This window comes from Oenanthe melanoleuca, chromosome 17 (genome assembly GCF_029582105.1).
Source record: "Oenanthe melanoleuca isolate GR-GAL-2019-014 chromosome 17, OMel1.0, whole genome shotgun sequence".
Lineage (NCBI taxonomy): Eukaryota > Metazoa > Chordata > Aves > Passeriformes > Muscicapidae > Oenanthe > Oenanthe melanoleuca.
In genome coordinates this window covers 10497022-10510438 of record NC_079350.1, presented here as the reverse complement: position 1 = coordinate 10510438, position 13417 = coordinate 10497022, and the positions used below count along the sequence as shown (strand labels likewise).

Genomic DNA, 13417 nt, shown 5'->3' with positions numbered 1-13417 from the left:
CAACAACAAGTAAAGTAAGAAAAGATCCTGGTCTCCATTTTATCTGGACTGTATTAACCAGAACTGACTGTGCAGCTGTCACTGAGCAAAGAAGGAAAGTCAAACAAACCCTTTATACAATTTCCATGCCTCACTGATTCCAATATGCTCCTTAAGGCCCCAGCAAAGCACCTCACATCAATCTGCAAAATTTACTTTTAAATCTTGAAGTTAAGAAATACTTGAAAGAAACACAGGTTTGGGGGCACTATTAGGTCAGCCTCAAACCTATCTGATACCCTGCATTAATTGTGTTTTCCATTCCTTTTGCTCTGTTCAATATATGTGGATATTTGAAAAATGCACTTTATTTCTATCCTGCATTTACTAAATCTCAATTTACTCATATTTCAATCATTACATTTAGTGATGGAGTGATTTAGCAGCTTTGGTGTTGCTGCATTCTTATAGCTCCAGAAGGCAGGATAGATGCACTGGGGAACACTCAGGAAGACAAGCAACAGTTCTGCCAGTCACACATCAATGAAAGAGGACCTCTATACTATTCTTATTTTTTTATGTTTCATATTACTTTTTTTTTTTTATTTAATGTTCATGAATGCTCACGAATCCAATAAACATTCCAATAAACAGAATCCAAGGCTGCCTTTTATGAATGCTTATAAATTACATAAATACTTCCTGGTAATGTGAAGAATCTGGATGAGCTAACAGGAAACAGAAGATATCCATCTTCCAGAGAATGAAATGGAGTTTCCATCAACAGATGGTTCAATGGCACTTGGGTACCTGCCAGCTCCTTTTTGGCACTTACAGAACCAGTAAGAATGAATGAAGCTTTAGGAGCACCAGTCTACACCTGTTTATTCCATTACTTTGCCAAGGATGGATCCAAAACTCCCAAGAAATCTCCTTTCAGATCTCAGCTCACTAACACATCATTTCCAGAACATTCTTGCTCTCCTTTCCATGAATTTCAGCAGAAGTTGCTGAGACAATGGGATGTCCATGGTTAAACCTCAGCAGCTCCTTGACAAGTGCTGTAACAACAATACAGGGAATGGAAACCAAAGCCAGAAGAGACAGGAAATGGGGAAAGCTCTCAAGGACTTTGCTCTGAAAGCAATTTCCCATTGTTTACTAAACAGAAACATTTGAATTCATTGATTTGGTTTTAGCCAGGTTCTTTTTTGGCAGGGTATGTTGCCTTGTTTTCTCCTCTACTTCGTTTAACAGTTAGTCCTGTTGTCCTAGGAAAGCCTTCAGTTTTGGAAACAACTCATGCCCTTTTAGACTCAAGCCCTAGACACTTCTCCCTGCTGCCCGCACAGATCCTGGGCTGACCAGCCCTGCAGGGCACAGAGCCACAGCAGATGTCAGCCTTCACTCCCTCCCAGGGACTTCTCCCTCCCTGAATCCAAAATACACTCCAGGCAATGGGAGGAGATGCAGGACTCAGGACATCACTCACAGAGCCATAAGCTCTGCAGTTCTCCTGGACTGGAGCACCAAGGGGAGGGGTGGCATTTCAAACAGGACCCAAAAGAGACTAAAACGTCCAGTGAAACACCACACCACACACCCAGCACAGCAGCAGAAGGCCAGTACTGAAACATGTGAACACAATGGGTTAATTCCAAGCTATTCTCCATTCTACAAAAGGCATAAATCATTATAAACCAGGCTTACAGAGCCCCAACAGCAGCACTGCAATGCCCTTGTGATCTGAAATTGCTCATAATTTCACAAAACTTTATCTCAGCGGATATTTCCTTGATGGAAATTGCAGACTGATTTACTTGAGAAAATTTCTTCATGAGCATTTCCTCCATTTCTGAAACACCTATGTTTTCCATATCCGGATGTGGCTTTGCCATTCTCATTAAAATCTCTGAAAATCCGGCCAAGTTGGAGCCCCAGAAAAACCTTCATTTGCAACTGCTCAGTGAAGAGCAGCTAGAAGGTAAAATTTAAATCTCTTTAGGGTCCCTAAATTCCTCTTGCAGCCACAGCTATTGATATCACAGGGCACTACTGAACAGATTTCCTTCATCCTACTTGTGCCCTGCATGCCAAATGCAGGACTAGATACTGACCAAGTGATGCAGCTACCACAGAACACCAAACCAAGTCCCATGTGCTCCTGACACACTGTCACACGTGATCATGCATCAGCAAATTCCATGAGGTGCTTCTGGAGCATCCCAGCATCTCCATGGTACACACCATGGAATCAGTGAGGTGGGAAAAGACCTGGTCCGGTGCTTGACAACCCTTTCCATGGAAAACATTTTCCTAATATCCAGCCTAAATCTCCTCTGGCACAACCTGAGGCAATTTTCTCTTGTCCTGTCACTTATCACCTGGGAGAAGAGACCAACCCACAAGCTCCTGTCAGGAAGCTGTAAAGAGCAACAGGAGAGAAGAAAAGCTTTGGCTCTATCCTGCTTTTGGTACTTTGCACAGACACACCAAGGAGATGTTGGCCAACTTTAGCCAGGAACCATCAACAGGCTCCTGGAGCATCTCAAGGTTCTTCCCACACTCTGCAGAATTCTAGAACTTTATGTACAAGATTTGTTCTTGTACATAAAGGCCACAGACTTTTGCTTCACTATTGGCTCTTCTAACTTCACCCCACTGTTCCTATTTCATTCACTTCTACTGGTGATGGAAAAGCTGGGAACTAGAAAGGAGACAAAATGAGACCTATCACAATTTGCATTCCCAAATAAGCATATTTTCACACAAGACAAGGAGCAAACACCCTCCACATCAGGACTCCCAGTACCTTCTTTCTGCAGTGAAAAAATGGTTCCATTCCTTAGACAGAATCAAAAGATGAGGCAGAGTTTTACCTGCTCCATGGGACAAGGGGGAGGACATGGGCTGAGTCAGGAGACAGAGGTGACAACTTCCTGCCACTTACTCCTTCAGCAACACTTTTATCTATGTTGAGTTTACAAGTGCCTTAAGCAACATACAGCACATCTCCTCAAACCTGGCCTTCTCAGCTTCAAGTGTGAAATGAAAACCATCCTCAAGGAGGCCATCTGTGCAAGGCAGCCTGTAGGAAATGGAGCTTGCACAGATGGGACTTATTACACACTTCCTCGTGCCATATCAACACACCAGCTCTCCAAACCTGCCCTAAATAAACCAGAACTGACAACACATTCTGTCTGAGGCCAGCAGGGCTGTGTAAGCCTAGCATGTACTTGGCAGGGGCTGGATTGCTCTCTGCACTTTTAACAAGCAACTCCCTCATAAATGGAAAACTTGTGAACGCTCAAGTCTTGTGCTGTGTTCAAATGTCTGGAGGATTGTGTTCAGCAAAGTCTCCTGGAGGGATCAACTAATTGGCCTTTGAATTCCTAGACATGAAGCTGTAGGTTGCTTAAAAACTAGCAGGACATGACATGGCCTACTCACAATCCACAGTAGGGACACTGGTCTGGAACATTTTCTAGTTCCATTAACTCTTCACCAACACATAAAAATAACACTTTAAAGATGTTTATTTTTACAAGTTACATTAGGTGAAGAATATAGCTGAGCAATATGGCTGAACACATATGGAAATACTTAAGCAGCAGCTCTATGTTCTGTCCAAGCAGTCTGTAGACAAACATAATAAACTAAAGTTACACACATGAAAACTCAATGTACTATATGAAAAAAAAAAAGACAAAAAAGTGTGTTTTCATAAAAAACAAATTTTTTTTTCTTTTTTTTTTTTTTATTTTCAAGAGGAGCATCTGAGAGAGGAGGGAGTAGCTTGGAACAGGCAAGCACAGAAATAATAAAATGCAGTTCAGGAGAATAAGGCACTGAAGAGGAGCCTTCCCAGGACATAACATACCTCCACCTGGCCAGAGCCATGTCTCAGACAGTGGCCTAAGGGAGAGAACTGAGAGCTGTGTCCCCAGCTCATGCCCTGACTCTACAGCAGCCTGCAGTTTAAGATTTCCCCATGCCAGTTCTTCTGTAGAGCTACAACAGACTTTGCTGACCTTCCTTTCGAGAACAATCCAAGCACTTCCCTGCAAACCCTCAGCACCAGAGCTGTGTAGCACCAGGTGCCACATTGTACTCAGCAGGCAAAGCAGTGTTTCCTTTTCTTTTTCCTGAACTTTCATTTGATGCCCATAATTTTGGCTAGGGAATTAAGAAGAAATGGGAAACAAGTGCTTATCTTTTGTGCCATTCCTTTGGTCAGGTCCAGATGTTCTGCATTTGCAAACTGTCCCAGGATGTGTCCCTGGAGGAAACAGTACCTCCTTTAGCTATAGCTTTCTCACATCTTCCTCCACATGGACTGACCCAAAGTTTAACCTGCTGCTTTATTTTCCAGTCCCACAGAACCAGAGGGTGGGTACTTCTGCAGCTTTAGATCTGACTATGCCAAAGCTTCGAATTCCCTCTGACTTTGTTATTTCTCCATCCGTTGTCTCCCTCAGGTCTCCTAAGACTTCTGTCATCCCCATGGCAACTGCTCTTGGGTGTAACAACCATCACTGCTACACCCTTTCTCACCTTTTAACCAGTCACTGGTTTCCTAAAGAACATCCTGTTATCTCGAGGACAGCAGCTGCTCTAAGGTGCTGTGACAAAGGACCATGTCAGGAGCTGTTAGAAAATCTGAGGACACCACACACTGGAACACCCAAATCCAGATGTTTGTCCTTGAAGATTCCTCAAGTGCAACTTCCTTTTACAAAAGACATGCTTACTCCTCCACATCCATAGAAAATCAAGGACCAACTCATTCTGATCTATATTGTTCTTTTGACAACACTGCACAATACAAAGCCAGATTTCTGTCTGCTGGTCCCCAAGCTCCCTGGAACTCTCCTGCACGTTGACATTGTATCAGCCCTATTTTCTAATAGGAGTGAGGAGATTTTAATTGAAAGGTTGCATATAGGTGTTAATTATTCAGCAGTTTCTCTCCTTCCCAGGAGTCAGACATCCTGGTCTCTGCAGGCAGGTATTGCTCACTGTGGTCTGAAATTCTTAAAGTAGTAGTTGGGTTTGAGATAGGTTCTGGTAAGGAAACCAAAGCACAATGTAGATTCCTCAGAAACTCAATGTTTCTTTCCACTCCACTCCTGATTTTTCACACGCTGGTCTCCATGGGTTTCTTCAAGCTTTTGGACAAGGTCCTTATTCCTAACATATTTGGGAAAGAACTGTTATTTTTTATACTTTCTGAAAGCCTTTGAAAGTGTTTATTCTTTTCTATCTTCCCCACTTGGTCATGACTTCAGCTTTTGGAAGGATGCCCCTGCCTCTGCAGCCTTCTTTCCCTGCTGCTTCACATCAGAACTTCTCTCTGTCTCTCAGCAATTGATAGAATTGAGGCATTTCCTCTGCAGCACAGAGCCTTTAAATCAGCTTCAGCTCCCTACAAACCTTCCACCCTTGCCATTGCTCCTTTCAGTTTCTTTTTAACCTGCTGCCTCATTCTGATATATTTTCCCTTTGCAAATCAAGGTATTTCCCTTCACTGAAGTTTTTGGCTTGGGTTAGTTCTGCAGGATCTGTAAGTGCACTTGTGTTCACTGGCAGTACAATTCTGTACCAAGTTCTGTACAATTCCCAGAAGAAAGTCAAAATTATCCTTCCCTCTCTGGATTCCTTCACCAGATGTTTCCCAACGATGTCATTCTTGGACTGGGGTGCCAGTTTTCTCCCATTGTTTTTCCTGTTTTAAAGCTCCACACTCCTTATTATTCTATACTTTTCCTAGCTCAAAAAAGGTATTTCAGCTTATTGCTTGGTTTATCATGCTGTATTTTCTTTATTCCTCTGCAGAACATGTGAAAGCTAATTATGCTTCAAGAAAGGTAAGTAGCATTTAGCTCTTATTCATCATGTAAGTGCAGAATAATTGTTTGCATTGCTTCTGTTTTGTTGTCCTTAAGAAATACATAAACATCCAGAAAAATGAATCCACAGGACAGATCCAGTTCTGCTAATATCAAGGAACTAAAAATAATTGCTCTCTTTAGAATTTCAGAATTAAATACATCACTGAATGAAACATTTTCTTTAGAACCTAAAAGAAATGCAAGAAATGACAGGACCTTGCAAGCAGTTTATTTTCATTGCTCACTGAATAATAACTGTGACAGTTATTTAACCCTCACTCAACTCTTCCTGTTGACGTTGATGCTGATCATGTTTGACACCTCAAACCAGCATGTCAGTAAGAAAATAAGCTATAACTGAAAACTTCCAATCAAGTACAATTTTGTTTTTAAACACCTGTTATGGGAATAACACTGTCTTTAACTGCAGTGGGAAATGAGCAAGGTAAAGAAACTGGTGAAGACCAGAACCCTGGACAGAATGGTACAGATGGCATTTTTAGGTCAAAGGCCAAATTCTCACAGGACAAAAGACAAAGTTACTGCAGAGAGAACAAAAAGCATCAGCCCTAAAATTGCACACAGTCATTAAACATGTCACCTGGCTGTACAGAGAGGCGTGAAATGGGATTTAAGTACCAGTCAGTATTCAGTGCTACTTTTACTTCAGCTGAGCCCCCATTTCCCTGTCTCTGTTCCTGAAGCTGCTGAGGTGATGGAGACAATGATTCCCTTATGACATGGGTACTTCTGTGACAGAATTCCCTGAGCTGGAAGGGACCCATAAGGACCAGAGAGTCCAACTCCTGTCCCTGGCCAGACCCCCCAACAATCCCCCCTGTCCATCCCTGGTGCCCAAAGTCCCCTGGAGCTCAGGCAGCCTCGGGGCCGTGCCCATTCCCTGGGCCTGGGCAGTGCCAGCACCTCTGGGGGAAGAGCCTTGCCCTGAGCTCCAGCCTGAGCCTGGGCAGTGCCAGCACCTCTGGGGGAAGAGCCTTGCCCTGAGCTCCAGCCTATGCCGACCTGGCCCAGCCCCAGCTGTTCCCTGGCTCCTGTCTCAGGGTGCAGAGATCAGAGCTGCCCCTCTGCTTCCCCTCACCAAGAAGTTGTACCTGTGATAAATCTCCCCTCAGTCTCTTCCAGGTTGAAGAGACCAAGTGACTTGAGTAAGAACTACTGCCTGCTCCTCTAAATCACACTAGAGAAGCCACAAAACCTGCCAGGCCATTCTCCAGCACTGACTCAGCACCAGAAGGAAAACTTTGAGCCTGCAGTTACACATTTTCCAGGGTTTGAGTGTACAACGTCCAGTCATGAGAACAGAGAAAGGCAAGATCCCAGCAAGCCAGACCCCACCACTTTCTAGGGCCTGTGTTACTCAAAGGAGTTCCAGTAAATCCCAGGCCAGGCTTCCCATCCCAGCTCTGAGCAGACAGTGCCTGACCCTCCCCACACTCACAGAGCTCTCCTGTCCAGGATTCCAGCTGCATGTTTGAGCTCACACCCTCATTTCCCATGGATCATCAAGCCTACTCTGTAGGATGACACATACCAAAGGTGGCAAATTAACATTAAAATAAAGCAACCTACAAGACACCCTGGGAACAGGTTTGAGCGAGAGGGGAAATGTTTTACCTCATCTCCCAGAGTAAGCTAATGGAATTCCCGATGCTTGGGACAAGGGAATTGGTAATGAGAGAGAAATAAATTCCTTCACCTCTGGGTTGAAATCCAAGTCAGGCTGGTGGTAGCCAAGACCCATTAGCTCAACATCTGCTAGTTGTTTGGCAGCCCATGTGAAGTGAGTTATATTCCTCAGTGTCCACATCCCAGTCCCACTAATTGGCACCACATTGGCAATCTAAACACAGAGGTTAAGGTCTGAGCACACAGCAGGCAGCAACTCTGAGATCAGGCAGTTTCAGTTTGGAGGACACATGTGATAAATTAGAGTTCTGGTATATGGAACTCCATTTAATTGCCCTGCCATCCTGTCCTGCCCTCAGAATAAAATTGTAAATCCAGACAAGCCAGTGAACTGTCAGCAGCCCCTTGCCCAGCACACAGCTCCTGCAGCACTAACACACAGTATTAGCTCCATTACCAGCCAAGGCAACTTAAATAACTGCTTAAATTTTATGCAAAATGCTGTACAGCATGAAGTACGAGCTAAAGTGTTTGGATGATAGTCACCAATATCCATAAAAACAGTATTTATAACCTTTCCCCATTATTCTCCTCTTGTGTGTTTTCACAGTTGTATTTGTTCCCTTAAGCTCTACTAGCAGGGGATTTTTCACTCTTTTTTAAGCAGGAGACACTCTGCATTATTGCTGCCTTCCCCTATCACACACAAATTGTCCTACAGTGGCTTCTGAGCCCAGGACAAGAACCTGCCCCATCAGAGCATCATTCTGGGGCAGGTTACCGGCAGAGCTCCAGAAGCCCCAGTCACACCAACAGACCTAAAACACTGCCCAGAACCAGCCCTGGGCCTCCAGAGCCCCCTGTGCTGCTGGGCAAAAATCAGGGTTTGGCAGGACTTGAGTACAGCACTGAACTGTAACTATAGATGAGACTAAGAACTGCAACCATTTTGGTAATAAAAATCTAATTTGTACCTGGAGCTGATTTCAGAGCTAAAGCATCTACCAGTTCCCCTTTAACACATTGTGCTGTGGGGATTGCTTTGGCCAACTCAGGCAAGCATGTCACCACAGAACACAGCTGGTCTTCAAGCAATGACAAAACCCAAAACATTGTCACCATAAAATGAAACTTTCAGTTCCACAGAAATGTTCTGTGAGAATATTTCTAGAAGATATTACTCAAGACTGGAAGAAAGTGTTTTATACAGGCAGGCTAGAGTTCCTCTTAAGTATGTTCTGTAATGTCCCTGGCTCCTGCATTACAGGATATTTTAGAACACCCAAACTGTGGTAAAACATGAGAGGGATCTAGATATGGGATGGAGGATAACACTGAAGAGTGAAGATTTTGGCTGAAGCCTCTGCCATTCACAATGTCAGTCCTGAAGTCACTTACAGAAATCACATGAGTACAAGAAACACTCTTCAAACCCATTAAAAACCACAATTCCCTCTCCCACAGATGAGATGCTTCAAGCACAGCAACTGTTGTTATCTCTGCCAGAGGAGGAGTCCTTGTGTATTCCATTCCACCTTAAAATCCATCTGCCAGCCAGACAAATAGAAGGCTCCTCAGAAATTCCAGCTGATGCAGTCACTGGGAAGCCATCCCAGCCTGCCTCGTCTGCTGCTGCATTCCCAACTCCTGAAAGAATCCAGGGGCCACACACCAGCCCCAGCCAGGTCTGGGCTGCTCTTGTCCCCCACCCACAGCCTCTGGCCAGAGCAGCTGTGCCAGCCTCCAGCAGAGCAGTGGCACTGGCAAGTGCTGAGTGCCTGCTCAGCCAGGATGCCCAGCACAGCCCAGAGCTGCCTGCAGGGCCTGTCACCCTGTGCCACCAGCTGCCTCACAGGCTGCAGCATCTCCCCAAGGGCAGCCACACACACAGCCCAGCCCAGCTCCTGCTGCCTCCTCCTGTGCTCTCCCACAGAGGGATGCTGGAGAACCCCTGAGTAGGAATGGCTCTGCTTTTCTTCTATCCAGGCAGCCAATCTTTGCCAAAAAGCTACCAAGGGGATGGAAAGGTCTAGGGGGACAGAAAGGGAAATCTGGGGAGATGAAAAACCAGGAGAGGAAAAAGAAGGCCTGACCAGGATATCTTATTATGATTCTGCTTTGACTGTGGAGAATGAGCTCATAGAAGCCCTGCACAGCGATTCAGGACTCCAAAGAAAGTGCTGTGTCCTGCTGAAAGAAAAACAGAACCTGCTTTGATAAACTGCTGTGATCAGTGTTTACTGTCCTTACCCTACAGACAGAAAAGCTGCCCCTTGGAGTGCAGCTCAGGCAGGACACACAGCAGTGTGGAAGGAGCTGGGCAGTCAGCTGCACAGCTGGCTCTGTTCACAGCTGTCCTGCCCTGTGGCCTGTCACATCAGCCCCATGCCTCCTGTCCCATCCTGCAGAGGCACAGAGCAGTGACAGAGCCCAGGCACCGCCCCCACCGATCCCAGAGCACAGAATGCACAGGTGAGTGGAGCCACACCTTGAAGCTGAGGTTTGTGCCCTGCAGGGATGGCTGCAGCAGAGGAAACACAGCCTGGGCTCTGCCAGGCCTTCCCAGGGTGGGGATGAGTCAGTGCTAATTGCTCAGAAAGCTCCTGGGTCCCACCGGTTCGGTTTGATTTTGTAACAGCAAAACAAGGTATGTTTGGACAAAGGTGAGATTATGTTTGTGTATCTGACTCCTGCACATAAAGAATACTGCTCCTTGGACAAAAAAACTAAAAACATCACAAAATCAAAAGTAATGCAAATAATCTGGCTCTACAATCTTGCCAGAACAGAAGCACCACCAAAGCACTTGAACAATAATCATGGTTTTAAATTTGACTTCTCTGACTCCTGCTTTGTTCAGTATTTTAATTATATTTTCAAAAAATTCTAAACCACTTCCGATTTCAAAGCATATTTATATATATTGATTAATTCTCCCAAGGTGAAAATCATTATCCTCTTTTTGACACAAGGAAAGTAAAAGGAGACACAACAAACTATTTGTCCAAGGCACAGATAGAACTGGTGGAAGGGCTGGTATTAAAATCCAAGAGTTTCTGAAGCACCTTATATTTTTACCAAGGATTTACCTTTTTAAAGAAAATAGCAACCAAAAAAAAAATACAGAACAGATATATATTTAGGATCAGTGCAGTTTATGGGGTAAAGGCCATGAGAAAAGCAAGTTTGTTAATTCATATTTGGAAAACTGGAGTGAATTCTCTAATAAATTGTTCCTATGTTCCATATAGAGCACAAGCATGAAATCAGGCCACAGCACAGGCAGCCTTGCCTTGGATCACCAGCACCCAGGTAATCCAGCTCCAGCTTCCCGCTTTCTGCTCTGGGAGCAAAGGACATTTGCAGCAGAGTTTCTCTGGAGAGCTGGAATGTGGCTGCTCAGCTCCCTGGGTGATTCCAGAGTGCCCTCTAACGAGGCTGCAGCTGCATTTCATGCACACAGGGACACCAGGAAAAACCCAAAATGAGCCTTTTTTCCACTTGAAAATGGGAAAGCAGGTGACAGACACTAACTGGAGGCTGCTCCTGCACAGATATTTTATACTGCCCTGCACTGTGCAAGCCCTTGTTGGTAAATATCTCAGTAGGCAGCAGGACTATGGAGAAAGATGGGAAAATTCACAGTTCTCCCATTCCAAGAGAAGAAAGTCAGATGAAGTCAAATGAAAGTTAACCCAGTAGAACTTTTTAAGATAAACTGAGTTTTACACAGTCAGTAAAGAATTGCTGGGTAACTTTTCAACATATGATGTAGTTAACTCACACTTTACAAAAATAAGTGAATATCATCAATGAAGTTCACAAATCAAAATGGAATCTCCTTGAATATATTCCTTAAAACACTGGTGTACCATAAAATACTATTTGGTCTGCACCCAAGAGTGGTCACACAAGCTGCAGTGGTGGAACAGGACTGGCTACAAGTTCATACAGCAGACACATGGTTTATTACCCAGTTCCCTTTCACCCACCAACATAAACTAAGAAACCATCCTGCAGCCCAAAGAAGTTCTTATTGAGACACAAACCCCATTATGATCCTCAGAACAGAAACTCACTTTACTAATCTCAGCATCACAGTGCCAGAATGGGGCTGCTCCTTGCCCTTGAAGCTGTTCCTACAGCTCTGCCAGGAGAGCACAGCTGCACAGTGTAGGCTCAGGTGAGTTACAGTAGCTCCTGTGCAGCTCCTGTCCTCTCCCTCCCCCTGTCCCTCAACACCCCAGCTGGGAGCAGATGGTGCAAATGATCCTTTCCCAAGCTCCTACACGACAGAATGGAAAGGGGCAGAAGTTCCTGAAGCTGCACTGCCCCCATCCTGCCAGATGTGTCAGATGTCTAAACAGAGCTGGAAACTCACCTCGAGGGAGGACAGTGAAGGTGTCAGCTGCTGCCGATGTCTGGGGGATCCTGCTGCCACCAGGAGCTGCGAGGAAGCAAACGAGCCTGTGAGCACTTGTACACCTGGCACCTCATCACAGCCCACAGCCCCCTGGCTAATGCAGGCCGGTAGACAGCCATTGGTAGGCATCACATTCTTCCTTGAACCCCTTTCACATACTTGCCAACTTCTTTACTTCTTGCTAAGCATCTCTACTGTAATGTTAAGATTATGAGGGGAGACCTCAGAGAAATTTGCAGCTCACCTGGGGGGCAGTGCAGGGGCAGCTCTGATCTCTGCTCTGGGACAGGGACAGAAGCCAGGGAACAGCTGGGACTGGGACAGGCTGGAGCTCAGGGCAAGGTTCTTCCCCCAGAGGTGCTGGCACTGCCCAGGCTCCCCAGGGAATGGGCACGGCCCTGAGGCTGCCAGAGCTCCAGGAGCGTTTGGACACCAGGGATGGACAGGGGGGATTGTTGGGGGGTCTGGGCAGGGACAGGGGCTGGGCTGGGTCATCCTGGGGGGTCCCTTCCTGCTCAGTGGGACAAGGATCACAGCAATGCCCAGCTCAGCAACCTGCACAGGATCCAGAGCTCACCTGTGCAGACACACCTGCAGCTTTGCTCTTCTAAACAGACTCAGACATGGACTGAAGCACTGGGAAGAGAATTTGGCTGCTATATTATGACAGGACAAAGAGCTTTAATGCATTTTTTAATGTCAGTTGCTACCACAAGCAGGGGCAGGAACAGCAGCCCCAGAGCAGGACACCAACAGGACCCACTCCTGATATGTCCATCTCAAATTTGTTTCTGGGCTGCTGACATCACGTTAACAAACTGTCTTTCTTTATCTAAACCACATTTTATCTTTCCATGTGTGGACAATACTCGCGGTACTTCCAAATGCCACTGACTTCTTTCTCATTCTCCGCCACATGTCAAATCAGTGGCAAGGAGCCCAACTAGTCTGTTTCAAATTGAAATCCACCAGCTCCACGCTGCCTGGAGAAGGGCCACTCCTCATTTCCTTGCTTTGCTACCTTGCATTTAACTCGCTCTAAGTCCGCCCAGCGGAGCTGAAGGTGCAATCAACGCTAATTCTGACCCTGTTCTCTCCTCGGCCTGGCCCAGCCCCTCAGCCTGGCCCGGCCCGGCGCGGCCCCGCCAGCCCCGGCGCCTCTCGTGGCGCGGTGCGGGCCGTGGGAGCGGCCCCGCTGAGGGCGCCGGGGCTGTGGGAGCGGCCCCGCTGAGGGCGCCGGGGCTGAGGGCGCCGCTGCCGCTGTCACGGCGCAGTGAGGAGCGCTCCTGAGGCCGTGCCCGGCCGGGACTCACCTGGCACCGACGGTGCGCCGCGCACAGCCTTCCCCGCCGCTCCGCAAACCCCGGAACGCCTCGCGCACGGCGCAGCGCCCCCATCGGCCTCCTGTTCCGGGACACCGAGGAGCAGCGCCGCCAGGGGGCGATGTCGCCCGAGGGAGCGCGGGAGCGGAGGG

General features: G+C 46.5%; 1 protein-coding gene across 4 annotated transcripts in view; it reads right to left on the bottom strand.

Annotated features, from left to right (window-relative positions):
- Positions 1 to 13414, bottom strand: part of EXD3 (exonuclease 3'-5' domain containing 3) — a 204998-nt gene extending 191584 nt beyond the window's left edge. For 2 of the 4 annotated variants that reach the window (XM_056504861.1, XM_056504864.1), the window contains exons 1-2: positions 13257 to 13414; positions 11902 to 11967 (exon numbers count right to left, since the gene is read on the bottom strand). The gene's annotated coding sequence lies outside the window, so the exon portion shown is untranslated. The other 2 variants (XM_056504862.1, XM_056504863.1) reach the window with 2 other exon arrangements.
- Between the last annotated feature and the right edge of the window lie 3 nt (positions 13415 to 13417).